At 52.1% G+C, this 27,332-nt stretch overlaps 1 long non-coding RNA gene across 3 annotated transcripts; it reads right to left on the bottom strand.

The window, feature by feature from the left end:
• Positions 1-1,348: 1,348 nt before the first annotated feature.
• LOC107128581 (uncharacterized) lies at positions 1,349-25,504 on the bottom strand. 3 transcript variants are annotated; one of them, XR_010584137.1, is made up of 8 exons: positions 25,335-25,504; positions 24,836-24,898; positions 11,136-11,253; positions 6,858-7,121; positions 6,597-6,712; positions 5,794-5,919; positions 5,324-5,424; positions 1,349-1,556 (listed from the first exon to the last, which is right to left on the bottom strand). It is a non-coding gene; the product is annotated as an uncharacterized lncRNA (long non-coding RNA). The 3 variants fall into 3 exon arrangements; XR_001488001.3 differs by lacking the exons at positions 24,836-24,898; positions 25,335-25,504 and adding an exon at positions 23,299-23,762; XR_006695476.2 differs by lacking the exons at positions 5,794-5,919; positions 24,836-24,898; positions 25,335-25,504 and adding an exon at positions 23,299-23,759.
• Positions 25,505-27,332: the final 1,828 nt, after the last annotated feature.

The raw sequence follows: 27,332 nt of genomic DNA on the forward strand, positions 1-27,332 counted from the left end.
ATGTGTGTGTAAGGGGTGGGAGACAGGCTGTCTTTCTCATGGTGAATTCCTGGATGGGGAGAGACACAGGGTAACATAGGCCTTTATACTTCCTTCTCCTTGATCTCCCCTACTAGGGGCAGAGGGGCATGGGCTTGGTACAGTGTGTACAGATCCTCAGGCATCCCCTTCCTCAGCCTCCCTCAACCCTTCCACCTTCCCACTACACACACAGTCACACATGCACACACACAGCTAGCCAGCACAAGTCTCCATACAGGCTAACCATAGAGACAGCAAAGAAGCCTCGGGGAGCGCATGCAGGCACTGGAGGCCTACAGACTTAGGCGCCTGCCTCAATTCTGCCATTTGCTAGGTGGGTGGCCCTGACCATGTCCCTCCCCAGCTATGAGTCTGTTTCCTCATCTGTGAAATGCAGGTAAGAATGCCCAGCCCCATGGTGAGATAAGTTGGCGAGCACCAAGCACAGTTGTGCTAGGTGCCCTGTAAAAAGTGCTCCCCTCTTGCCTCCTCCCCATTTCGAAAGAAGATAGGAAGCATGCCCTCCAACCCACTGATGCCCCAGTCCTGCTGGAGTGCTGATCACCTATCAGAACTTCCATGCCCTTGCCTGTGCTCTTTCTTCCGTCGGAAATATTCCCTGAGCCCCAGGAAAGTTCTCAGCATCTTTTCTTGAGACTCAGAACTCATGGCCCTAAGAGAATCTCACTCTGTCTCTCTCTCTCTCTCTCTGTCTGTCTTTCTCTCTCATTAAGCATTCTTAGTGAATGAAGCCTGAGTCATATTCATCTCCACGGCCTCAGCATCTAGCACAGAACTAGACAAGGTGCTCGAAGAATATTTGTTGTGCATGTGCATATATGTTTAATATTTATGGATTGGTTGGAAGAGGGGAAGGAGCAAAGGATGGCTTTTAGCTTGAGCTATCTGAGACACTTTGTCCCCCTCACAGGGAGAACAAAAGGAAGAGAGAATGAGACCAACATTTATGGAATGCTCCATGCAGACAGGGATCTTGTCTGTCTTGTTCCTGTTGCAACCCCAGCATTTAGAATGGTCTCATGACATTTAATGAGCTCCACTCTGTGCCAAGCAGTAAATACTTTACATGGACTAACTTACTTAATCCTTATAACAGCCCTGTGAGGTAGGTGCCCTATTGTGGAGATAAGGTCACTGGAGCACAGAGAGGTTAAGTCATTCAACCAGGTTCACACAGATAAGAAAAGGCAGAACTGGATTTTGAACTCGGGGAGTCTGGCTTCAGAGCCTGCACTGTTACTACACTATCCTACCTCCCTTCGTAGATACTCAAGGAACATTTGTTGAATGAATACATGAATGAATGTTTACCATGTGAATGGCTGTGCATGGCACAGTTATATATATTATTTTATTGACTCCTCACAGCAGCCTTTCCTTGCAGGGTAGGTGCAATCATCTCCATTGTTCAGATGAAGAAACTGAGGCTCAGAGATGTAAGGTAGCTTGTCCCAGGTCACACAGCTAGGAAGCAGCCAGGCCAACTTGCCTCTGGTGTCCTGTCTGGCTGGAAGCTGCAGGGAGAAATCCGAAGGGTGCTTTATTCTCATCCCTTGGTGCACAGAAGGGAGCAGGACTTCTGAATACAGAGGTTTCAGCAGCCCAAGAGGCCAAGCTGGAAATGATCATAGATATCATCCATCCCACCCCTTCAGATTGAAAATGAGGAGCTGGGCCCAGAGAGATTAGTGGTTTGCCCAAGGCCATACAGCAACTAAGCCAGTATACCTGAGCCTGCACAGTGCCCCTGCTCTCCTCATCTCTCTCAGATCTCCCCAGGCCACCCAGCTGGCCCAGCCATGAATGTATTTCCCCACGGGATTGGCTTCTGCTAGCTGGAAACTGAGAGGGGTGTAATGAGGAGGAAAGAGTCCAGCAGGGAGAAAATGGGTTGCTTCGGGGAAGAATTCCAAACAGATTGAGCTACAATGGAGCCCCTGTTATTAGTAATTGTAGTATCATGAAGATGCCTGAAATGATGGTGGCGATGACGGTGATGATGATAACATTCACGGGAGGGGGATAAGGAGAAGGAGGATTTGGCCTCATGGCTTGGCAGGTTCCTCTCTTCCCCTCCTAGACCAGGATTTGCTCAACCCACAGTAAAGAAAGGACAGCCCAAGTAGGGCCACGCGGATGGCTGTGTAGGCTGAGCCCTGCTCAAGAGTGCCTGCTGCAGGTGACCAGTGGGAGCTAAACTTCAGCCCCAGCTCTTTGCACCAACCCATGTACCTTGCCCAGAGGAAGGGATACCTTTTTCTAATTGCACAGGTTCCATGTATGTTAGGAGTGGCCTTGAGATGAATCACACAGGAGCGTGTGTTGGGTCATCTTTCCTGGCCAGGCCAACATCCTGGAGCCAAACAGCTGTAACCCTGAATCTGGCCCATTACCTGTTCCCTTGTGATTTGACCTTGAACCAATCACTTTACCTCTCTGAGCCTCAGTTTCCTCGTCTGGAGAATGGGGCAGTGTTCGGAGAGTTAAATCAGATAGATAACGTGTTGAACAGAGTCTGGCCCAGAACAGGTGATGAAAACAAAATGAATTCCATCTTGCATCCCCTTCCCTCTTTCTCCAGGCATTAAATATTTGTTCTGCTTTTGTTTGGGGCCCAAGCCCCTCCCAGGCCCCACCCTTACCTGCCTAGGCATCAGGGATTAGAAAACAAAAATTGGTCCTAGGACCTCCAGAGATCCAGAGCACCAATGAAGGACCTCTTAGGTGGTTTCTCCTGAGCGTTTGTAGGAGACCTAAATGTCTGGGCCAGTAATACCCTGCCTGGCTGTCTGGGAGGCTCCCTTTGGGAATTAAGGAGGCTGCAAGATCACTGGGCCTTTCCCCTGCCCATCTGCTCCCCCTCCCCAAGGCTGCTGAGAGGCTGGGGTGATGGATGGGGCTCTGACTTCCCCTCACCACTTCTTTGATGAGAAGAAAGAAAAGTCCACCTGAGTCTCAAATCAAAAACAGGTGAATTGCCTCTAAGTCAGGCTGGGCCCTCTCTGGGGTCTGCAGGAAGGTTGGGGGCTGAGGGGAGAAAGGGAGAATGTGATAAATCACACTGTCAGGTGGGGGTGCTACCCTCCAGCTGCAACAAGGACCACTGGCGGCTCCAGAGCTGTCTCCTCCGAGGATGGGTGTGTGCCCAGAACAAGAGGTGGGGAGCAGGCAATCATCCCCAACGACTCCCACCTCCCATCCTGCCCCCAGTTCTGCCATGCACACACACACACCTTCCTCCACTTCACCAGTCCCCCAAAGCACGTGCCAGATGGCAACACCACCTCACCTGCGTTCTCACAGCCCCAGCATGCTCACAGCTGAGAGGCGCGAGCCTCAGGGCCTGGTCTCAGCTCACCACCACCTTGCTGCATGTACCCAGGCAAGTCTTTGCCCCTCTCTAAGTTCTTTTGGAAGCTAAGAGGTGAAAGGCAGGCAATAGGCCTTGGGTGTGTACCCTGGTATAGAGCTGGAGGGTGGAGTGAGGACCACAGGGGTCTCATATATTGGTGTTTGACTTATCTCTGCCCCAAACCTCTTCCAGCACTGACATTCTACAATTCCAGGCACCAAGAGCTGCCCAGATCTCCAGAGTCAGGAAGCAACTACGCCAGACAGATTCCCCAACATGCTGACATCAGGGCCCACACCCAACCCCAGTCCCTCTTCCAGTGCAACTCACAGACACAGACCCCTCTCTGTCATACCAGTGGCCCCTAGCATTTTAAAGGGGGCCATGGGGACAGAGGGTGAATGTGGGAGAAGCCACGCTCAGGCCTCCTGGGATTGACAGTCGCCACTGAAAAATAAAAAAAATAGAGGAAGGGCTGGGAGAGTCCTCAGAGATCTACCTCTCCATTGTGTTCAGGGGCAAACTGAAGCTCAGAGAGAGGATGGGAAAGGTCACACTGCCAGGACCAAGGCCAGAGGTCAGAGCTGGAGCTGAGAGCAGGCCCCAGGTCTCTGGATTCTCAATCTCCCTCCCCTGCAGAAGAGGCTGCACTTGCTAAGAGGACTGGAGAGTTTCTGACCCGCGGCTGCCTCCACTCCCAGATTCCAGCAGCGCTGGATGTTCCCTCCCTCACTCCCTGTCTCAACCCACAAAGCCTGGGAGCAAGCCCACAGCCCTGGGAAGAGGCAGGGCCGAGGCCCACTCCACCCTGACATCTCCACTCCTCCAGGGAGAGGCCGTCTGAGCCAGGGCAGAGGGAAAGGAGAGGGAAGGCAGAAGAGAATGGAGAAGAGGGAAGGAGGAGGGGAGAGAAGGGAAGGGAGAAGAGAGGAGGACAAGGGGAGAGAAACAGGACGGGGGAGAGAGAAGCAGGGAGTGAAAGTCGAAAGCTGATAAGGAAGAAAGGAGGGGAAAGGTCCGAGGAGAGGAGATGGAACGTGGGCTCTGAGAAGGGAGAAGGCTGACCAGGCGGGGAATGAAGGGAGAGATACACCCGAAAAGGGGACAAGCTGAAGACAAGAGCAAGGAAAAGGGGTGGGCAGAGGGGCAGGGAAGAGGGCTCCAGCCCAGGGGACTCCCCTCCCTACGTTTCACGGACCTCCCCCAGGGGCAGTAGGGGCGAATCGAAAATGAAACACCTCGTCCCCGGGCCCAGGGATGTGACCCTCGGCATAAGAGGATTAGGGAGGCTTCCAAGAGGAAATAGGGAGGGTGCCAGGAGTGGGGGAGCCGAATGCAAACTCCTGCTGCCCCCGCGCCCCCACCCCTCCACACCGGCAGAAAGCGCGCCTCCGCGCCCGCCGGAGCCATGGAGCGCCAGTGCCCCCTTGTGGCCATGGCCCTTGGCTCACCCGGCAGCAGCGGCGATCTGGAAAACTAGGGGAAAGGGTGCACCGGGTGGGCCTCTGAACGCCTGAAGGAGACGAGTGCGAGGGAAAATCCAGGGGGTGGGCCAGTGACTTTGCTGGAGGCCTCCAAATCCTTTAAGCATCAGTGAAGACCTCAATAGTGAGGCTGGGCGTTTCTCGGTGGCCTCTTCCACCCTTGCAAGGGTGGCTCACAAGGCACAAAAAATCCCAGCGCACATCCACGCCTCCGAATGTCACGCCCACCCCAGAGGCACAGTTTCAGTCCTTGCCTTCCTGGCCTCTGCCTCTCATCAGCCTCTGGGTGCCTCCCACTTCACTCCCAACGGCCTGCTTCCCTAGGCCATCGTGCATAGCCTGTGTTTGTGTGTGCGTGTGTGCGTGTGTGTGTGTGTGTGTGTGGCGGAGTATAGAGGTTCTTGTCCACAGTGAGGGGTGGAACTAAGCTGGATAAGACACTTACTGGGAAGAGTCCAGAACCCTGGGTTCCAACTTGCTTCCGTGGCTGTCTTGCTGTGCAACTTTGAGCATGTCTTTGCCCTCTCTGGGCCTCATGCGCCCCATCTGGAAACAAAAAGACTTGGCCTCAATGATTTCTAAGGGTCTATCCAGCCCTCTCCACTCTATCTCTATCTCTAACACTCTGTCATTCCAAAAGAGAAAGCTTGAGGAAGAAACTAGTCCAATGCAAGGGAGAATTAGTAAGTACTCCATTGTCATGTGGAGAAGGGGTTTGTAACTACAATCAGGTGGACATCCCACCCAGCCCTTGGCCCCGGCTCCTCCTCCAGTGCCCTCAGCAATACTTCTGCCCCAGATCTGCACAGAGACGCCTGTGGGTTTCAAACTCAGGCCTGCTCAGTGGGACTGGGGTAACTTCTCCCACACCAGAGGTCCGGGGCAAGAGGCCAGCCCCCCTCCTCAGTCCCTCACCGTGACAGCGGGTGCAGGACTCCTCATGTGTCCATTCAGAGCCCAGAGCCCCAGAGTGGATGGAAAGTGCAAGGTCAGCAAGATATCTTCTCTTCAGTGCGCCCAGCTCAAGGCAGGAGACTCAGCCTGGAAATGGAGAAACCTGAGCCTGGCTCAGCTCCCCCAGAGAGGAGGGGAAGGAGGGGAGGAAGCACAGGGAGGTGAAGGGCACCTCAGGGAGACAGCCCGGCTCAGGCAGGAGAGACCTTGCCCAGTGCTGAAAGCCATGAAGGAGAACGAAGCCCTGGAAGGTGCAGGGTGGATGAGGCAGGGTCACCCAGCTAGAGAAATGAACCAGAAAGAAGGCAGAGGGTGTCTTTGGTTTCAGAGTCAGTTTGGTGCTTGAGTCTGTCAGTTATTTTTTCTCTGCCTCAATTTCCTCATCTGCAAAATGGGGGTAATAGTATTCAATTAACTGAGCTGTTGTGAGGATTACGGGAGTTAATATTTGTAAAAAGCACTTAGAACGTTCCCTGGTACCTAGCCAGTAATTTTGTTTTATTTCTATTTTTGACCCCCAGGAAATCCCACCCCAGAGCATACCAGTCTGAGGAATCCTGGAATGCTCTAAGACCTTTATATTCAAACACGTAAAAGAATTGATCAGGGCCAGGCACGGTGGCTCACGCCTGTAATGCCAGTACTTCGGGAGGCCGAGGCAGTTGGATTGCTTGGGGCCAGAGTTGGAGACCAGCCTGGGCAACATGGTGAAACCCTATCTCTACAAAAGATACAAAAAATTAACCGAGTGTGGTGGTGCCTACCTGTGGTCCCAGCTGCTCAGGAGGCTGAGGTGGGAGGATCACCTGGGCCCAGGAGGTGGAGGCTGCAGTAAGCTGTGCTCACCCACTGCATTCCAGTCTGGGACAGGAGTGAGACCCTGTCCAAAAAAAAAAGAGGGAGAGAGAGAGAGAAAGAAAGAAAGAAAAAGAATTCATCAGGTTCAAATTTCACTCCTCAGCTCCCTGCTACCCATTATGAATACAAATAGGTCAATCTAAGCTCAGAGACTGAAAAAGACTTACCTAAGATCACACAGTAAATTGTGGCTCAGTTGAGGTTTCTTCACTGCCAGGCCTGAACTTCTGTTTGTCCTTCCTCAGATTGGTGTCCTTTGGTATCTCTGCTTGCCAGCTCTGACCCTAAATCTTAGATGGGATCTCAGCAAGTGTCCCAATGGCTGGACCACAGCTCTGAGACTGGGAGGCTCTCCTTCGGTTTGTTGAAGGTCCTGTCTGGCAGTTAGTTCATCTCTTCACTCCTGTGTCCCTTGGAACCAGTTTTTCCAGCTGAAAAGAACTTTGGAGGTCACCTGGTCCCCAGCTTCCCCTTTCATCTGCCATCTGCCATCACTAGAGACCTCCATCGCCATCCTTTCCCGTCTCTGGCCCTCTGACCCCCTCCTCCAAACTCCCTGCCCCCGACTCTGCCCCCTCCTGCAGGTCTTTAACTCCAAATAACCTAGACCCTCCCTGGCCTCTTGTCCTATTTCCCTGGGGGCCAGCTGTGTCTGGTTGAAGAGCTTGCTGAGCCCGGTGATTGACATCAAACAGGACAACCAGGGAAACAGAGTCATCAGTCCTATTCAGCTCAGCAGCCAGCTAGCCCTCCTGCCTTGCCACCACCCCACCAGGCTGGCCGCTATGCCAGCTTTTGCCTTTTCTCAGTTTCTGCTTGGAGCGGCCAAGTGTAACAAGCCCAACTGCCCTGCCCAGGAGAGGACAGTGTCCAGAGACTCAGGCAGGACTCCAGGCCACCGGAGAAAGTGACCATGAGCCACCACCAGCAGGGCTGAGGAGCTGGAGGAGCCCTCTCATCCTTCCAGCACTGCCCGCTCCCTCCCTGCAGCCCAGCTTGGGCTGGGCTATTCCCTAGCGCCTGGGCTAGACCTGTTTCCAATGATTCACGTCTATGCATTCCCACCTCGCCCCTGGGAGCCAGCTCTGCACTCTTAATAGATCTTACGGTTAAGAAGTTTTTTCCTGCTACTCAGCGTTAGTGCTTAAAGTGCAGTTACACTCTGAAAATTGACCATAAAATGACACCATGGGGTCCACATTTATCCTCCAGTCACAATTCCAGACCAGCTTGGTTCAGTTTTCAGGTTGAAAAATGGCTTTTGGGGGCTTCAAACTCCACCCAAGTCCTAAATCTGCCTCAGTGCTTCCCCCTCAGTGGCGCCTCCCTCCCCCAGGCTGGGGGAGAGGCAGGCCCTTGGACTGCTGAGGTGGCGAGCCAGGCCCAGCTCAGCTTGGACCATTTCCTGCCACAGTCGGGTGGAGGTGGGGGCAGCTGTGGGAGTGTGAGGGACTTGGCCTGGACATAGGCAGAGATGGGCCCAGCCTACCCAAGCTCTGGGGCCTTGAATGAGCCCCCATGCTATGAGGGACACTGGAATGAGTCCCCCTTCCATCCCTGCTTTCCTGGCAGGGCTAGGGCCAAGGCTGAGAGAGGGAGCTTCCTCAGTCCAGAATCTCTGCAGAGCCTCTGGGAGGCAGGGTGGGAAAGGGAGTGATATTGGAGGTCTTCAGATGCCCCCCTGCCCGTTATTATGCCTTGAGGCAGGGGCAACCCTCTGTTCAATCGCTCTTGTTTGCTCAGCAAATGTGGCAGTTCTCTTATCTTGGGTGTGCTACTCCTCAACTGTTTGGCCAGTTTAGGACTAAGGGCTGGATTCACACTTGCTCTGGCCTTGAGATCACCTCTGGTGCAAGTCAGAATAAGGAGGCACCTGGCGGTGTAAATGTGGGGGCCACGGGCTTTAGTTCTGAGCGCTGTGAGCTGCTGGCTGCTCAGGTTCTCGGCTGCCACCAAGTGCCTACACTAAAGCACAGGCAGGTTACCTGTAGGAGGACCCTCCTTAGTGTTTTTCCCTCCTGTTTACTCGAACAAGGCCTGGTTATCTGGTTCCCCAGTCCGCAGCAAATTAGAAGCAGTAAATCAGAAGGAGGGCAGAGGGGCTGCTGGAAGCAGGCACACTAAAAGTGTCAAGAAGTGAGAGCTGATGGCCTGACAGCAGGGGAGTAGGCAGCAAACTAGTAAAACACAAAACAACCCCAACCAGGTACAAGAGCTCAAAGAAGACAAACAAGCTGGGGCCATTTAGCCTAGAGGGGACACCCTGGGGGAGAGCGCCACAGCACAGTGCTGATAATGGCGGGCTATTAATGAGGACGACCCCAAATCTTTATAAAGCAGAGGCCAGGAAGATGAGAAAGATGTTTCCTAAACATGTATGTCAAAAATGAGTGATCTTGGGCCGGGTGTGGTGGCTCATGCCTGTAATCCCAGCTACTCAAGAGGCCGAGGCAGGAGAATCACTTGAACCCGGGAGGTAGAGGTTGTGTTGAGCTGAAATTGCACCATTGAACTCCAGGCTGGGCAACAAGGGTAAAACTCCGTCTCAAAACATAAAAAGGAGTGCTCTTTTTGGTTTTTTGTTTTGTTTTGTTTTGTTTTTTGGGGGGTTTTATGAGGTGGGCACTCACTGGAATAAAATCTCAGCTTTCAGGCAAATTCTAAAGTCCAGAGTGCCTCATTCCTCAAACCCTCCCCATCCTACAGAGCCGAAGTCAGCTGGGTCACCCATTCCAAGAGCCAGTGCACAGAGAGGCATGCCTGCCTGCCTACTTTGGAGCCAGTCCTGAGTTCAGCCCCAGCTCCAACGCTTGCTGTCCATGGGACTCTCGACAAGTCACTTTACTTCAGCTGTTTCCTCTGTAAAATGTTGGCAAGAATACCTGCTTTGCATGGCTGGGCGGATTCAGTCAGGAAAATTAAAGCCCACATGTCCAACCCCCAGTGCATAGTAGGGGCTCATTAGGTGTTTCGTTTTTCTCCTTTGAGGAGCTCTCCTTCCAGAGGTCTGAAAATTGTGGCCCAGCCTGTTTTTCCCAGACCTCCCTTGTGATAGGTTCTCAGTGGGCAGCAGCACAGGGGCCTCTGCTGTTAGCCTGTTTGGCAGGAACAATGGAGCTCAGAGGTGATACTGGCTTTGGGTGGGGCCATCTGCTCGTGTGTGCCAGAAGATAGGGGAGAAGAGGGAGGAATCAGGGCTGTGGGAGCCAGGAGTTAGGGGCCAAGATGGGGAAGAGGTCAAGAAGCCCCTTTTGCTTCTTCCTCTTCCCCTGGTCTCCACAGCCTTCCCTTTCAAGAGCAGCTCCTCTAGCCTTCGTGATGCCAGTCAAGAGCACCTGGAACTCGGGCTGGGCATGGTGGCCCAAGCCTGTAATCCTAGCATTTTGGGAGGCCAAGATGGGCAGATCAACTTGAGGCCAGGAGTTCAAGACCAACCAGGAGTTCGAGGCCAAACCCCATTTCTACTAAAAATACAAAAATTAGCTGTGTGTGGTGGTGTGCACCTGTAGTCCCAGCTACTGGGGTGGCTGAGGCAAGAGAATCACTTGAACCGGGGAGGCGGAGTTGCAGTGAGCCACTGCACTCCAGCCTGGGTGACAGAGCGAGATGCCATCTCAAAAAAAACAAAAAAACAAAAACAAAACCAAAAAAAAACACCTGGAACTCAAGCCAGGAATAGTGAAGAGGGGCCCACCTCCTGGGGGACAGGTGCCAACAAATGTCATGGAAAAAGTACCTGTGGCACAAGCTAAGCTGGCCAGTGGCAGCATGGACCAGGCATAACCAGTGTCTGCAGACAGGCGGGCACACCTGGCACCTGCTGGCCTGGACACCAGTATTCCAGGGACATGTGGAACACAGTGGAAACTTCAAACTTTCCTTCATCTCACTGATTCCATTCGCAGAGCTCCCTTTTCATCTCATCTCAAACACCTTAACTCTAGTCTCCATTGGAATTCCAAGCATGAAAATAACAGATGGCATTTGTCCAAAAGCCCCTCCCTGTCCCGAGTCGCCCACTCTGTGCTCTTCAGCCTGCTTGGGGAGAATGAGGGAGTAGGAGACACCTGGATCTATCGCATTCAAGAGAGAAAAGTGACATTTGAGGGACCGTGAAAAGAGCACTAGATTAAGTCAGTCTCATCCCAAACCCAGACTGGTGCCGTCTTTTGAGTTTCAGTTTCCCCAAAGAGCTTGGGCTTTGGGGACAGACAGACCTACTTCCTCGATGACTCTGGGCAGGTCATTTCTCCTTCATAAGCCTCAGTTTCCTCTTCTACTTCATGAGATTGCTGAAGAGAACCTGTGATTAAAAGGACTGGCCTGGCACAGTGGCTCACGCACTTTGGGAGGCCGAGGCGGGTGGATCATAAGGTCAAGAGATTGAGACCACCCTGGCCAACACGGTGAAACCCTATCTCTACTAAAAATACAAAAATAATTACCTGGGTGTGGTGGTGCGTGCCTGTAGTCCCAGCTACTCGGGAGGCTGAGGCAGGAGGATTGCTTCAACCTGGGAGGCCGAGGTTGCAGTGAGCCGAGATCACACTACTGCACTCCAGCCTGGTGACAGAGTGAGACTCCGTCTCAAATAAAACAAACAAAAACAACAGCAAAAGGACTAAGCCTGGTGTCTGGGGAGTACATACTAAATAGTGTATGTCTACACACTCCACTATGCTGAGTACTTTCCATGGATCAACTCCTTTACTCCTCGCAGCAATGCTGTGAACTAGGAATTGCTATAATGCTCATTTTAAGGATGGGGACACTGAGGTTCTGAGGGTATAAGTGACTTTCCCTATGTTGCATAGCTAAGAAGCCACAGAAGCAGGATTCAAACCCAGGCATCATGAATCTAAGGCTTTTACCAATTATGCCATAATGAGGATTTATTAGGCAAATGGATGCAAAAGTGCTTTGTCAACTGTAGGCTGCTAAACTCATGTGAGGGGTAGGTTGTGTTATTTAAAAATCATGTTGGCTGGGTGCAGTGGTTCACGCCTGTAATCCCAGCACTTTGGGAGGTCGAGGCTGGTGGATCACTTGAGGTCAGGAGTCCGAGAGCAGCCTGGGCAACATGGTGAAATCCGGTCTCTACTAAAAATACAAAAAAAGAAAAAAATTAGCCCGGCATGGTGGCAGGAGCCTGTAGTCCCAGCTACTTGGGAGACTTAGGTGAGAGGATCACTTGAACCTGGGAGGCGGAGCTTGCAGTGAGCCAAGATCATGCCACTGCATTGCAGCCTGGGCAACAGAGTGAGACTCCGTCTCAGTGAAAAAATTAATTAATTAATTAATTCAAATAAAATAAAAATCTATTAGCAGCTAGTCCCTGGAGACACGGTGGACACAAGGCTGCAGAATGAAAGCCCCCCGGCCCTGCAGGTCTGGGCGGTCCCTCCCAGGCCTCTTGCTTCCCTGGTTTCCAACAACCCATGTTCCTCTTGGCCTGGGCCTTCGTGTGTGGAGCTTCTCTGCTGGCACCTGTCCCCTGGGACCCAAGTCTGTGCAGGGTGGCTCAGCACCCTGCTGCTCCTAAGAAGGGGACATCAAAGTGGCAGCACGAGGGTGAGATGGCTGCCTGCTTTGTTTTTAGAGGCGGTGGGTTTCATGGCTCACATGCAAGCACACAAGGAAGAGGAGACAGACTGGCAGGCAGGCAGGTCAAGGAGCTGGTGGGCTGGGGAGTGGCTGGGAGGAGCAGTGTGGAAGGAGGAGGGTGAGAGCAAAATGTGACAAAGGCCCAGAGGGAGGTAGGGAGGGAGGGAGGTAAGCGGTGGTATTGGTGTGGGCGGCCGGGAGGGTGTGTTCATTATGTCACTGCTGCTGGGCTTCTGGAAGGAAGCCCTGGGGAGTGCTGTATGCCAAGCATCAGGCTGCTAGAGGGTTGTGGGCTGCCATCGGTTGGTATTTCCTTCCTTCCTTCCTTCCTTCCTTCCTTCCTTCCTTCCTTCCTTCCTTCCTTCCTTCCTTCCTGCATGTATGCATTCATTTCTACATTCACCCAACAACTATTCATTGAACCATCAAGTATGGAATCGTGGGTTTAGCGAAAGAACTCTGGAGTCAGACTGCCTGTGTTGAATTCTGGCTGTACTTTTTATTGGTTGTGTGACCTGGAGTGAACTACTCACCCACTGTGCCTCAGTGTCTGAATCTGTAAAGTGGGTATAATAATAGTACTTACCTCAGAGGATGGTTGTGAGGATTCAATGGGTTATTCCATGTAAAATTCTTAGGACAATGCCTGGCACATAATAAGTGCTCAATAAACATTTGTTAAGTATGTTCCTGCTTGCATGCATGCATACACACACACACACACATGCACGCGCACACACACACACAAACACATATGCACAGCCTGCCAGACCTTGTGTCAGGCACTAGGAGCACAGGGATAACAAGACAGACACAGTCCCTGCTCTCATGGAGCTGACCTTTAGTCTTGAACTGATGCTATAGTGGAGGCCTTCCTGTCATTTATAGAATCCTCCTAAGCAGAGAGAAGTGAAACAAATGTTTAAACTGGCACTGCTGGGCCCAGAATGCAGCCTCTGTCCCTCTCTGCTACGCATTGCTCAGTGGGTACAGGCCAGGCCTCACAGTTCTGCACTTTGGAGACCTTTCTCCACAGTCCTGAAAGGAACTAGCCCATGAGCTCAGGCAAATGGCGTGACCAGAATGGACTTCATCATTAGCTGACTTCTAGGATATTTCCTAGTGGAATGATGGAAGGAATTAGTTACCCAAGAAAGTGGACCAGGAAAGAAAATCAAAATCAGTTCTCTCTCTCTCTCTCTCTCTCTCTCTCTCTCTCTCTCTCTCTCTCGATGTTCTTGGGCTTTCTGGATTAGCCCACACTGGTAGGCATGTCACTAGTGTGCCTACACGCACCTCTGCATAGATATATGTAGGAACATGTGCCCACGTACATGGGCACAGATGGACCCAGAGAGCCTTAGGAAAAATGTCCAGGTAAAATGAAAGAACGGGGCAGGTAGAGGGTTGAGCTGAAGCCTGGACTCCAGGCCAGTGTGATGGGATTCAGCAGGTATGTCCTCTAGGGCCCAGAGGAACCTTGCTACCCTACCCATAGTGGCCACTCTGCCCCAGCTGAGGCATGGCTGTAGAACATCAAAGTGTGTCCCAGAGAGCAACAGTGCCCAGGAAGGGAAGAGTAAAAAAGAGGCATCAGGACAGAAAAGATTCTGTGTCAAACAAATATGGAAAAGCCCAGTTAAACCGAAGTAAATAGTTTTTTGGTTTCTGGTTTTCTACTGCAGGACTTCTCAGAGCAGTAAGCTAATGTACAGGCAAATTGCTGAGGATGTGTGTGTTTCTGTGTCTCACAGTCTATTGTGTCTCCCAAACAAATTTAACCACAAAAGTATTTCTTTGCAGAATGGCTCAGGGGAAGTGTTCACTCTGGAGAATATGGCTTTGAGTTTTCTCCAGGCCCTGACCTCAGCCTTCTTCCATTGCCCTCACATACTGGAATCTTCTTGCCCAATTTCTGAAGTCCCAATGTAGAGGGTTGTTGGGGGTCACAGACCTTGCTGCCCGGCCTGTCACCTGTTTCTGCAGTCTGTTCTCTGTCCCCTCAGCCTCCATGCCCTCCCCACGCTTGTGGAATTCATCAGTGAAGTGTCAGAGGCTGGCCACCCAATTCCCCTTCAGACCTTCCTACTGAGGCCAGTCCTGGAGGCAGGGGCTCTCTTCAGATCCCCTCAATGCCATTCACCTGATCCTGAGGCGGGTCAGTTAAGGTGGTGGCAGAGGGGCCCACCCCAGTGCCTGTGGACCTGTGCTATTCCACATGAAGGAGTTCCTGTTCATTACCACCCTAACTCATTAGAGCAGCACCAGGCCCAGGAGGATGAAGAAAGAGAGCTGTGCAAATTAATGAGCGACCAAATTAAACATGTTCCCTCAGCCAGCAAGAGGTTCCAGTTGATCAGCTGAGGACTAGGGATTTGAAAGTGGGAAGTCCCTGCCCCATGGGCCAGAGACCCTGAGGCAGCCATCTCTTACTGTTCCTTAAGGCAGCCCGTCAGGAGCAGGGTTGCCAAATTTAGCAAACCAAAATACAGGGCACCCAATTGCAATCTGAATTTCAATACTTGTACTGTTAGTACAAGTATATCCCATGCAATATTTGGGACATACTTATACGAAAAAATTATTCATTGCTTATCTCACATTCAAATTTAACTGAGGCTGGGAGTGGTAGCTTATGCCTGTAATCCCAGCACTTTGGGAGGCCGCGGCGGGCAGATCGCCTGACGTTGGGAGTTCGAGACCAGCCTGACCAACACGGAGAAACCCTATCTCTACTAAAAATACAAAATTAGCCGGGTGTGGTGGCGCATGCCTGTAATCCCAGCTACTTGGGAGGCTGAGGCAGGAAAATCACTTGAACCTGGCAGGCAAAGGTTGCGTTGAGCCAAGATCACACCATTGTACTCCAGCCTGGGCAACAAGAGCAAAACTCCGTCTCAAAAAAATGAAAAATAAAAAAAATTTTAATTAACTGAATGTCCTGTACTTTATCTGGTCAACCTAGTCTGGAGGGTCCCAAAGCTCCAGGAGCTGTGGCACAGATCCAGTCTGGGACAGGGACAAGCATCGTAAGGGCGAAGACGAAGAGAACTAGCCCGCAGCCCCAGTCCCACCAGGTAAGGGGTTAATTCTCCTTTATCTCTGAGGACCTGATTCCCTTGTACCCTTGAGGGCCTTGAGGAAGCAATGAGGTGCCAGTGAAAGGGCTCTGCCTGGATTGGGAGGCAGGAGCCCCGAGGGCAAGTCCCACTACTGCTCTGGTCTCACTGGGTGATCCTGGGACACCCAGCTCTCTTCTGCTGCAGAGCAAGATATAAAGGCCCTGCCAGTGCTGATTCTACCAGTCTCTGTCAGAAATGCCTCTGACTGACTGGAGAGACTATGGCCACCAAGGCCCCCCTTCCCCCATAGGCTCCGTCGCACTAATGCTGGGAATATGGAGGTGCATGGCATCCACTCCAGGGGATGGTATGTGTGTCTGCTGCTCACCTTTCTCTACAGAGAAGGCTTAATCATATTATCCTGCATGCAAGAGAGCAGGGTGGGCCCATTTTATAGATGGGGAGAACAAAGCCCTAAGAGATTTCTAGCTGAGTCAAAACAGGAACTTCGGCTTCCGTCAGGAGCCCCATCTTTTCTCCTTCCTCACTCTGGGTGGATCCAGATGGGGGCAGTCAGCCCTGCCCCACATGGGCGCCTGTGTTGTTAGTGATGTCACTAGAAAGGCAGTTTGGATCGTTCCAGCTGCTCCCCTGCCCACCCCGCTCCCCACGCTTCAGTGGGCGGAGAGCTTAGGGTTAGCCATATTGTAAGGCCAGATGTGGATTTGGGTTCTAATTCTCTTCTCTTTTTTCCCCCTGAGGTCTAAATCCTTTAAGTCTTTCTTTTTGCTTCCTGAGGAAGGGAAACACATGGGCTTGAGTGGATGGGGCTTCTCTGCTTCCAGCTGCCATAGTCAAGCTCCCCAGACCCAGACCCAGACCCAGACCCAGATATGTCTCCAGCCTGATCTGGCCAATGAGGCTCTACAGCAGTGCCACCCAGGCCCCCAGTGCCAGGCATATTTGGGGGCTATTCCTGGACTGTAATAAGGCACCACTAGGCTGGGTGCGGTGGCTCACGCCTGTAATCCCAGCACTTTGGGAGGCCAGCGGGCAGATCACGAGGTCACGAGTTTGAGACCAGCCTATCCAATATGGTGAAACCCCGTCTCTACTAAAAAGTACAAAAATTTGCCGTGCATGGTGGTGGGCGCCTGTAGTCCCAGCTACTCAGGAGGCTGAGATAGGAGAATCGCTTGAACCCGGGAGGCGGAGGTTGCAGTGAGCCGGGATCATGCCACTGCACTCTAGCCTGGGCGACAGAGTGAGACTCCATCTCAAAATAATAATCATAACAACAACAACAACAACAATAATAAGGTGCTCCTGCCAGAGAAAGCAGACTTCCAACCTTCTCTCTGAGGGACAGGACACTCTCTGTTGCTCCTGGAACACCCTCTTTCCCCATCCTCCAGCACCAAATAGCACCCACACCATCACATTTTTGCTGGTGACTGACTCATTCACTGAATGTAATTCAGAAACACAAATAATAATCATGGCTTGTATCTGCATGTTAGGGCTGAATGGGACCTGATAGAATATTTAGTCCAATCCCCTTTCTATGACAAATGGGGAGACTAAGGCCCAGGGGGAGGAAGGGACTTGAAAACATGTGTTCAACATCTGCCAAGCACCATGTAAACTTGATGAGTAAGGCCCAGTGAGCTCCATTTTATAGATGAGGAAAACTGAGAGCTACAGACTATAACTGACTTATTCAAGGCCACACAGCCGGAAAGGGACTGAACCAAGATTTGAGCCCTAGTCTCTGCCTCAAAAGCACATGCTCCTACCACCACCAGGATGCTGCCTCTGCATGCTTGGCAGGGCCCCAAATGAATGATGCCCTGCTCTGGCCTGCAGGACTGGGTGCCCCTGACAGCCAGTTGGTGGCCACAGAGGAAGCTTTCCTTACTTCTGTGCTCACACTCACCTTTTCACACTGCACTCTCTTCTCTCAGCCCTCACCCTCACAAAATTATCCACCCCAGCTCTACCACTGCCAGGCCAGGAAGCCCCTCCTGTAGCCTGGCCCCATTCCTTAGCACTGTGGCCTGCTGTCCTTGCCCTCTGGAGGGGATCAGACCATCCCTATAATCTGTAAAGCACTATCCCTTAGGTGGGATCATTTAGGTCTCACTCTGGGTGATTGGCACTATCTCTATTTTATGCCTGAAGAAACTGAGGCTCAGCGAGGTTACTCACGTGCAGTCTTGAACTCGCCATCTCATTGATTCCATTCGCAGAGCTCTCTTTTCATCTCAACTCAAACACCTCAACTCTAGTCTCCACTGGAATTCCAAGCATGAAAATAACAGATGGCATTTGTCCAAAAGTCCCTCCCTGTCTCGAGTCGCCGACTCTGTGCTCTTCAGCCTTCCCTGGGGATCTGTCCTCACTGCCATAGCCCTGTCCTGTCTCTTGGTTGGGAGGCGAAGGGGATGACTCAGTTCTAGCTCTAGCGTTGGGCCAGTGCCCCATTGATTGAGACCTGTGTCATAGGTGCCCCTGCCTAGCACCCCCCCCTCCCATGACCCTGGGGTGATGGCTGTCAGCCCAGGCCTTGGCCAATCCTGCTCTCTAATCTAGTCCCCTCTCAGCTTCCAAATGTCCTCATCCAGGCTAGCAGGAGAGCTCAAGTGGGAGTTTCCACCCCTCAGATCCCCACCCCTTACTCCCGTTATTAGTGAGACGCAGAGAAGTGAAGGGAAGACAGAGATACAGTTAGGAAAGGGGGAAAGGCAGGGGAAAAGGGGAGAGACAAAGCCCAAAAGACAGGAGAAGGAGGAGGAACAGGAAGAGGAGAGAAAGCCAGAGACAAAAGGACAGCGACAGAGAAGGAAAGGAAAGACATCCCTCCATTGTTCTCCAAGGACAATCAATTCTGTTGCTGGCAGGCAGCTAAGTTTCCTTCAGGAGAGAGGCTCTTTATTGCATCATCAGCACCTAGCAGAGTGCCGGGCATATAGTAGGCGCTCAACACATGCTCGCTCATTTGAAGGAATGAATGAAAGCCCATCTGTCCTCACTGGCTGTCCAACTCATCCCAACCTCACTTCCTCTGAGCTCCAATTCCGTTTTGAGGAGTTGTAGTGCTCTTCATCTGGTGCCTGGCATGGCCTGCCAGACTGTCAGTTCTCTTTCCATGTGCTTATGTCATAGATTCCTAGACTGTCAGAGCTGGCAGAGCCCTCAGACAACTTCAGCCCACTCCTCATAGTACAATGGGGGGCACTGAGGCCCAGAGCCGGGAAGGAACTTGTGCTGTGTCACTCAGCAGAGCTGGAAGTAGAAGGCTGTATGCATTCTGGCTGCCCTGGGGTTCAGTGCATTGCATCCTGTGGCTCTGGACCTCCCCAGCGAGCCCATCTGCAGCTGTGCTGTGGGTGAGGTCAGAAATCTTTGTTCTGCAGAAGAGATGACAACTCCCTGTCTTCACAGTCTGGTGGACAGCCCTGGCCAGGTGGGGGCCCTGCTCCCAGGGGAGGACTACAGGCAGGATGCTACCGAGGCTCTCCTCTCCAGTGAGTTGAAGGTGGGGGTCCAGGAATGAAGGGAGCACTCACCAGGACCAGGACCCTGACACAGTCTCCCCGCCCATCCATCCTACCTTTCTCTCCTGACTGCCATGGGGTTCTCATTCACTCTGGAGTCGAAGCCCTGAACTTGGGCTCCGACAGACTTGGATCTTCTACTTCCTAGCTGCAAATCCCTTCACCTCTCCAAGCCTTGATTTTCTTGTCAGCAAAATGGGCTAACTACCATTCCAATTTCATATAATTTGTGTGAGACTTAAAGGAGATAGTGTACATCCTGAGAATGGCATAGCACCTGTCTGGCACACAATGAATGCTCAATAAATGTGAGTAATTATGGGGCCCTCTTTCACCATCCTGCTGACCCCACCTCCTTTCATCCTACTGGCTTCTTGCATGGTCTTGAAGTACCCCACTACCTGCAGCCACTGAAAAGGCAGTTTCTGGCCCCAGGGCCCCCAGGTCTCCTTGAGCTTTCAGTGCGACCTTGGGCAGCCCACTTCACCTCACTTCCCTTACCCTTCAAAGGCCTTCGTGGTGCTTCCATATACATCAAGGGACCCTCAGCTTTTTCCAGGTTTAATATTGCATTTCTAGAAACCATCTTTCTGTATTGAGCTGGGTCGGTCTAGAGTCTGGCCTAAATCCTCATGTTTGGATATGTATGTGTGTGTGTGTGCATGTGTTCATGTGCACTCCTAGCGGGAGGGCTGGGAAGTCCCAAACTTCCCCCTTTTCTCAGGCCAGTTTCTCTTCCACAGGGCAAGAAGCTTGTGGCTAGCTAGGATCCAATCTCCCTGGTGCAGACTGGCTGCCACCTGCCTGCCAAAGGGACAGTAGATCTTGTTCTCTGCACCCAACCAGTCCCACCTGTGGTCCTCCACCAAGCCCACCTGTGGTCCTCTGCGAGCAGCACCATCTACTTGGCTACATCCTCCCAGCCTCAGGACTTGCCTTTCCACCAGCCCCTGCCAGGGCTTTCTCCTGACTCCTCTCCTTCTGCTTCTCAGTGCGGGACCCTCTGTGGTCCCCCAGTACCTCACCCCACCACACACATACACACACACACACTCCCTACAGCCAGCTCTCCGTCTCCTGTCCCTGTCCTTTCCTCCTTTTCCAAGACAAATCCAAAAGTCTTGGTTCCTGTGCCTGACTTGCTGTGTGATCCTGAACAGTACACTTCCTCTCCCTCTCTGCCTCCCTTGAACCATTTGTGAAATGAGGGGAATCACACCTCCTACCTGTCAGCATTGCTGCAGCCTCTACCACAGTCCACAACAGGGAGGAGAAATGGGATAGACAGGTGGTTGCTGGGGCAGGTCGTGCCACTGTGGCTGGTCCTATTGGCACAGTACCATGAGGTTGCAGAGTCCTGGCAGGGACTTAGAAGCAACAGAGGTAACCTACCCTTGGACATCAGCATGCCCTCCACAGGGTCCCCACTAAGGGGGCTTCCCAGGAGGACTATGGGCTCCCTCCGCCCTTTTGAACTGTCCACACAGATAATACAAGGACATCCTGATGTGGGTCCTCTGTCCCTGGTCTGCTCCCCAACTGTAAATTTGCATATAAAGTTGTCTCTGAGGAAGCCCCTTGGGCCCAGGGCTGTGGCGAGGCCAGGGCCTGCGGCCAGCCAGGTGGCTTCCATTAGGTGCCGGCCAGCCCAGGACAGCAGAGCCGCTAATCCCAAGGTTTATGGGGCAGCCCTGCTCGCCAAGGCTCAAGGGCCCAAAAAGCAAAAATGCAATTTCCAAACCCCTCACAGTTTTTCCTCGATTTTTGTACTGCTTCCCACTGGACTTTCTTTTTCATTCCTTGTTTTTGTCTCCCTCATCCTCTCAATCTCACAGTGCCTCCCTCTGCTCTCTGCTGGGCCTCCAGGCTCTCTGACTGCCTCTCCCCTCTCTGCTGACCAACTTTCTCCATCTTCACAAAGAACTTGTAGGTATGACGCTGTGGTTGCTATAACTCTGAACCCCCTTCTTCTTCTTGTGCTCTTGCTCTGGGCCTTCTCTGTCCCCCTAAGACTAAGTCATTCATTCTCCCCCTCTCCCTTCTTGTCTTTCCTGGCTCAGCTGCCTCTCCTTCCTGGGCAGCAGCAGGGGCCTCGGTGGGCAAAGTGGGGAGCAGATGTGGGATGCCCTGCACCCCCACTGCTACCTTAGCAGACAAGGCTCATGGCAGCCCAGTGGATGGGTGAGCAGACAGATGAGTGGGTGGTGCAAGCCCTCCCAAGCCAGGCCTGCCAAGCACACAAGCACTTAGCCTGCCTGGCTGCACAGACTTCAGCAGGGGTTTTGACTGACAACAGGAAATAAAGTAAAACACATAAAAGAGAAAAAAGTGCAGCCACCCAGCAACTGAATGCAAGCAGAACAGTAAGCAAGCTGGTTGGGCTTGGAGGGTGCTGGATAGACAAGACAGGCACAGAAAGGGAAGACCTTAAGTACTGGGTACCTGCCTCATGCCAGGGCTCTGGACCAGGCTGGATCTGCACAGCAGTCCTGGCACAAAGATAAGGAAATGAGGTCCCAGAGAGGCTAACTGGCTTTCCCAAGGCATCTCTTCTAAAATATCCTTCACTCCTTCTGAAGGACTCTTCTGTCACTGTCCTGCCCCAGGGTTCCAGGCTCTTCTTTCTCAGGCCTGTCCTCTGCATGGGGCCCCACTGACAGGGCAAACTGCTTAGATAAGGCCAGTTGCCAGGACAGCCTGTCTTGACCATTGCTGAAGTATTGGTCATCTTCGGGGTTTCCCCTGTTGTGCTCCTATCAGCTGCTTCCACTCCAGGCCACACCCCTTGGGGTCACAGTGGCCTCTACTCTAGTCCCAGGGCAAAGTTGCTCACCCTCTTGGTGCTCTTTGCTCCTGGATCCACAAGCTTCTCCATGGCCTGGGGTTTAGGCCCATAACTCAGCATCTGAACCTACCTCAGTGGTCTCAGTGGACTTCCTGAGCTCCATCCAAGACACTTGCGCCAATCAGCCTCTTCTCAGCTACTCCACCCTGTCTCTTTCCCCCCCAGTTCCTCCCAGCTCTCCCCCATATTCCACACCCACCATGCTCCAAGTCTGGCATTCTCTTTTTCCTTTTGATCCATTTTCCTCATCTGCCTTTGCTATCAGTCACCTCTCCCCATTTTCCAGACACCTGATGAAGGGAAGACAGTGACCCCAGCTCCCAGTACCTGCAGAGCAAGGTAGCAGCCATCATAGGAGGTTGAAGCCATATCCCAAAGCTCCTAGCAATATCCCTGGGGAAGGGAGAGCAGGAAAGGGAGCCTACAGATAAGCAACTTCCCTCAAATCAGCTGGTTGCAAGGAAGGCAAAACTTGAGGTTAAGGTGGAGGTTTCAGGTCTTGGTTACATGCTGAGAGAGGATTGCTGCCCCCTTCTCCCAATGCCCATGGGAGAGTCTATGTGAGTGACACTTCTAGAGCACAGAGAATACACTGAGAATGGTGCCTCTGGAGTTGGGGGCTCCACTTCCCTCCTACCCAGAATCTCCTATCCAAGTATTGCAAGGCAAGGACTTATCTCTCCTCTTCCATGGCTACCATCTTGGGCCACGCTGCCATCACCTCTCCCCTGACTCCGACAACAGCCTCCTCTCTCTATGCTCCTACAATTAATTCTCCACACAGCAACCAGAAAAATCTTTCAGACATGTAAATCAGATCACAGCAAACCACAGCTCAAAATCGTCCAATGGCTTCTTCTGTCCTTAGAATAAACTTAGGCTGGAGTTCGTGGCCAACATGGTGAAACTCCGTCTCTACTCAAAATACAAAAAAAATGTCCGTGTGTGGTGGCACACGCCTGTAATCCCAGCTACTCAGGAGGCTGAGGCAGGAGAATCACTTGAACCCAGAAGCCGAGATCCCGCCCCTGTACTCCAGCCTGGGCGAAGAGCCTGACTCCGTCTCAAAAAAAAAAAGAAAAAACAAAAGGAATAAACCTAGGCTGCTTACACACCCCTTGAGGTGCTTCATGATCTGGTCTTCCAGCTCCTGCTTCTCTACTCCCCCAACCCACCCATCTACCGCCACCCCCAAGCACCTCCTTCCTTCCCCCATTCCTGTCCGCAGGCGGGGCTGAGAAAAATGGACATTCTGCCATCAATGATAGACTGGATTAAGAAAATGTGGCACATATACACCATGGAATACTCTGCATTCATAGAAAAGGATGAGTTCATGGACACTCTAGTTCTGGAAGGGAGGACCGCACAAAAACCCTGCCAATCAACTGACCTTTCTCTAATGGTCGAGGGAAGCCGACTAAGGAGTCTTTGAGGGGGCGGTGATGGTAGGGAATTTAGGGGGTGGAGAGATTTGAAGAAAAGTTAGGAAAGTTTGTGCTGAACCTGGATCAAGCAGGAAGGAGAACAATATGCGCACCTGAAGGAAAGAAGGCCACCGACTTGCCTCGGCACCCACCCTGTGCCCCGCCATTCAGACCCATTTTCTCTTTCCGGCTTCACCACCGCGGAGTGTGTTCTGCTAGTTCCATTTCACAGACGAAGAAACTGAGGCTCTGAGAAAAATGAAGTGAACTGCCCGAACTGCCCCGGGTCACACAGCTGAGCCCAGCTGCCAGCACAGGCCTGTGGGACTCTTTTCACGCCTGGGGCTCTGAAGAGCTGCTTGGGAACCATCAATTACTGAATCGAAGCAATTGAGGGAGCCCAGCGCGGCTTCGCCGCCTGCCCTGGCGGTTGCTCGAGCCCCTCCTCTTCTGCGGGCTGAGGCCTTTAGTCATTTACACTTTGAAGGCAGCCTATTCTCACCAGCAGCTTTCTTGCCCGCACATTTGCATTTGGAGCCTTTCATCTGATCTCTCGGAATTAAAGGCTTTGTCTCCAATTAAAAGAATTCCAGGCCCGAGGAGCCCGGAGAGGGAGGGGAGGGGGCTCCGGGCCCCAGGACTTCCTTCCCAGCGCGCCTGGCCTCGAACCGGCTCCGCCGGCTCCAGCTCAGAAGGCGGGGTGGCCCAGAAGGCCTGATTTGGCCGGATAAAACGAGGACCGTCTCAGGGATCCTACTCTACGCTTTAACCCTGCCGAATTCTCTGGTCATCCCGGGCGGAGCCTCCCAGCAGCCTAGAACGCAGTTGGTCCGGTACCGGGAGCACGGGTGGAGCTGGCTCAGGCAGCCTCCCAATCCCGACTCTAATGTTTATTGGCTGTGTGCTATTGGGCAGCCGGGCTCTCCCCTTGGAGCCTCAGTTTCCTCCTCTACAAAATGGGAGCAAGGGAATCTGTAAAGGGTGGGCCCCACCTGCCCAGGGCAGAGGAAAGGGTTTGATGTTAAGAGGCAGGGAAAGAAATGCAAACTCCAGATGTGTCCTTCTGTCCCTTTGGACAAAAGCTTTCTTCTATGTGTGCCTCAGGCTCCCCCTTGTAAAACGGGCAGTTGGGTTTGGAGGGCTTTCCTCCAACTCAGAAATATTATGGGATGCTGAGTCTCCTGGACACATTCAGTCAGCTCCCTCCCTCTTGCCCTGACCCCAGCCTGGACTTGGTCCCCTCCCCCATCATTATAATACTTTTGTCCCAGTTCTCTAGGCCACCCTGGCTGCACATTAGATTAACTTAGGGAGATTTATGAAAATACCAATGTCAAGCCCCAGAGATCCCGATTTAATTGTTTTGGGGTGGGGCCAGGGCCGTTTTTCAACGCTCCCCAGGTGATTCTAGTGTGCAGCCAAGTCTGAGAACCACTGCCCTAGGCCGCCCAGTACCTCTGCCTCAGGCAACTCAAGGGTTGAGAGCGGGAACCTGGACCCTGGTTCCGACCTTTCCCCATGGTAACCCTGGGTAAGTCACTTGCCTTCTCTGTGCTGCAGTTATTTCAGGTATAGAAGATGAGATTGAGGGGATTAAATGAGATCATGCATGTAAAGCGCTGGCTGGGCACAGACGCAGTCCTCACTCACCAAATCCTGTCTCTAGCGTCTCATTTCCAATGTGGAGTTGACTCTGGGCTCCTCTCCGCAACCCTGAGAGGGCAGTAGGTTAAAGAAGCAGACATTACACATGGGTAGACTGAGGCCCAGAGGAGAAGTGACTCACCCAAGGTCATGTAGTTAGAAGGATCCTAGAAGATCCAGAGTTCTTGCAGAGTGGGAGATGGCACCATCTTTAAGTGTGCAGCCTCTGGAGCCACACTGCCTTGGATTCAAATTCTGCGTCCATCACTTATTAGCTGTGTGAACCTGAGTTGCTTATTTTCTGTGCCACAGTTTTCTCATCTTTAAAATGGGGACAATAACAGCACTCACCTCCTGGGCACTCATCAAGCTAGTTCCCCCTTTCCCAGCCCCAGCCACCTCCTACACTGTAAGTCAGAAAGCCCAGGCCCAGAGAGGGGAAGAGACTGGCCCAGTCATACAACGCGTTAGAGGCAGAGCTTGGTCAAAACTCAGTTCCCCTCACCTTTCCAGGTGGCCTCCTGGTGTAGGAACCAGCACTAGTTTCTATAGCTCATACAGTCCTCTCCACTCGCTAAGAACAGTAAAACCTTGTATGGACAGGTCATTGGCAATTTTCTGTCTCCCAGCGTTCATGGAGAAAAGCAGCAAAGGAATAATTTTCATTCTCTCCCAGGCTTTCTTATTTTCTTTTCTTTCTTTTTTTTTTTTTTGCTTTCTCTGTGCTCTCTCTCAAGCTGGCTCTTCACTTGCTCTGATGCTTCTCTTCCCTTCCATTTTCTCCCTGTTTAATTCCCTCTGGTAACTCAAAACCATCTGAATGGATTTAAATAAACCTCTCCTCAAATAGTCTCCTTCAAGGGGGAGAGGATGGAAAGTTCAGCCTGAAGGGAGAGTTTCTCTGATGAGTCTAGTGAACGCTGACAGTAGGCGGGGGAGGGGCGGGGGGAGGCACAGTGACTGATGGTGGTGATTGACCTGGGCGGGAGCTGATGGTGTGGCAGGGGTGCAGGGGGTGCTGGCTTGGATGACAATGTGGAGGCATGAGCTGAAGAAAGGGGATGCAGCTGGCCAGGGCTGAAGTAGGGGGCGGGGTGTGTCCATGAATAGGGTCTCAGAGGAGTCAGCACCTGGGGAGTCATAGAACAGCCTCACTTGAGAGGCCCAGAAGGCTGGTGTAATCCACTTCAACTCCTGCTCCTCCCCCAACACACACACACACACACACACACACACACACACACACACCCCAGATGGAAACGGGCCTTTCCCAAGGGGTTCAGGAAGCATTGAGCAGTGAAAGATCCTGTTAAATGGCAAAAGCACCACCTGGAGAGGGAATATCTTACCTCATTGGCACCAGTGAGTAACATCACATATGAGTTTATCATTTACCCCAACAGTGTGTATTACATATCTACAGTCCCTAAGCACAGTGACAGGCTGAATAAGTGAAAATAATAATCATAATAATAGCAGCCAACCATGTCTGAGTGTTTACCATGTGCCAGGCACTGTTCCAGGTATTTCACATGCACAGATTCACTAAATCTCACAACGCAGTGAGGTTGGTACAGTTAAAACCCCCATTTTGCAGATGTGGAAAACTGGGCCCAGAGAAGTTAAGAAACTTGTCCAAGATCATTCAGCTAGTAAGTGACAGAGATGGGTTTAAACTTGGCTGTTTGGCTTCAGAGCTCACGAACTTAACTACTCTCATATGCAGAGATGAACAAAATGGGTCACTCCCTCAGAGAGCTGGCAGTCTGGAGGACATGCCCTCCTAACAGCAAAAAACAACCCTTCAGGGTAGCAAATGATGTCATATAAATAACCCTAGGAGTCAGGAAACTGCATTCAAATTCTGAGCTGTGTGGTCTTGGGCAAGTTACTCGACCTCAGATGCAAGGAGCCATAACCCTTCCTCACAGGGTTGTTGGAATAATCCATCGAATGTGAAAGTGTTTAGTAACCCAAACAGAGCTGGAGGGAAGGGATCGTTACTGGTAGTGTTTTCTATCCACCTGCTCATGACCTATCATGTTCTGTTCCCCATCCGCCAATATATATACCTGTGTACTTACCCAGCTTTGAACCTCTGTCCTCCAAGGCAACAGTACTCAGCTCCCAGCAACACCCCACAAAAACACTCCTACTTGTAGACATGCACACACCTCTCCCTGCACACACGCTCCTTGTGCAAATGCACAGCCCTATTCTTGCACACATGTGACTATCCCTATGTACACAAACCCTCCCTTGAAATTCTGTCAGCAAGAGCCCTGTCTACAGGGTTCGGAAATGCAATTCTTGTGCAACTCAGCTAATCTTTCTCTCACATGGGGGCTGTAGGCTGGTGGGCATCAGCAGAGAATGGGGTGGTGTAGGGTACAAAGTACAGTGTGGAAGAGACCGGTCAGGAAGGCAGCAGAGACCTGCTCAGGCCCTGCCTTTCAAGCAATCTGTTTAGCCCTGCAGCTAAGGAGCCCATTAGCGGTGGCTT

Source organism: Macaca fascicularis, chromosome X, assembly GCF_037993035.2.
Source record: "Macaca fascicularis isolate 582-1 chromosome X, T2T-MFA8v1.1".
In the NCBI taxonomy this organism is placed as follows: domain Eukaryota; kingdom Metazoa; phylum Chordata; class Mammalia; order Primates; family Cercopithecidae; genus Macaca; species Macaca fascicularis.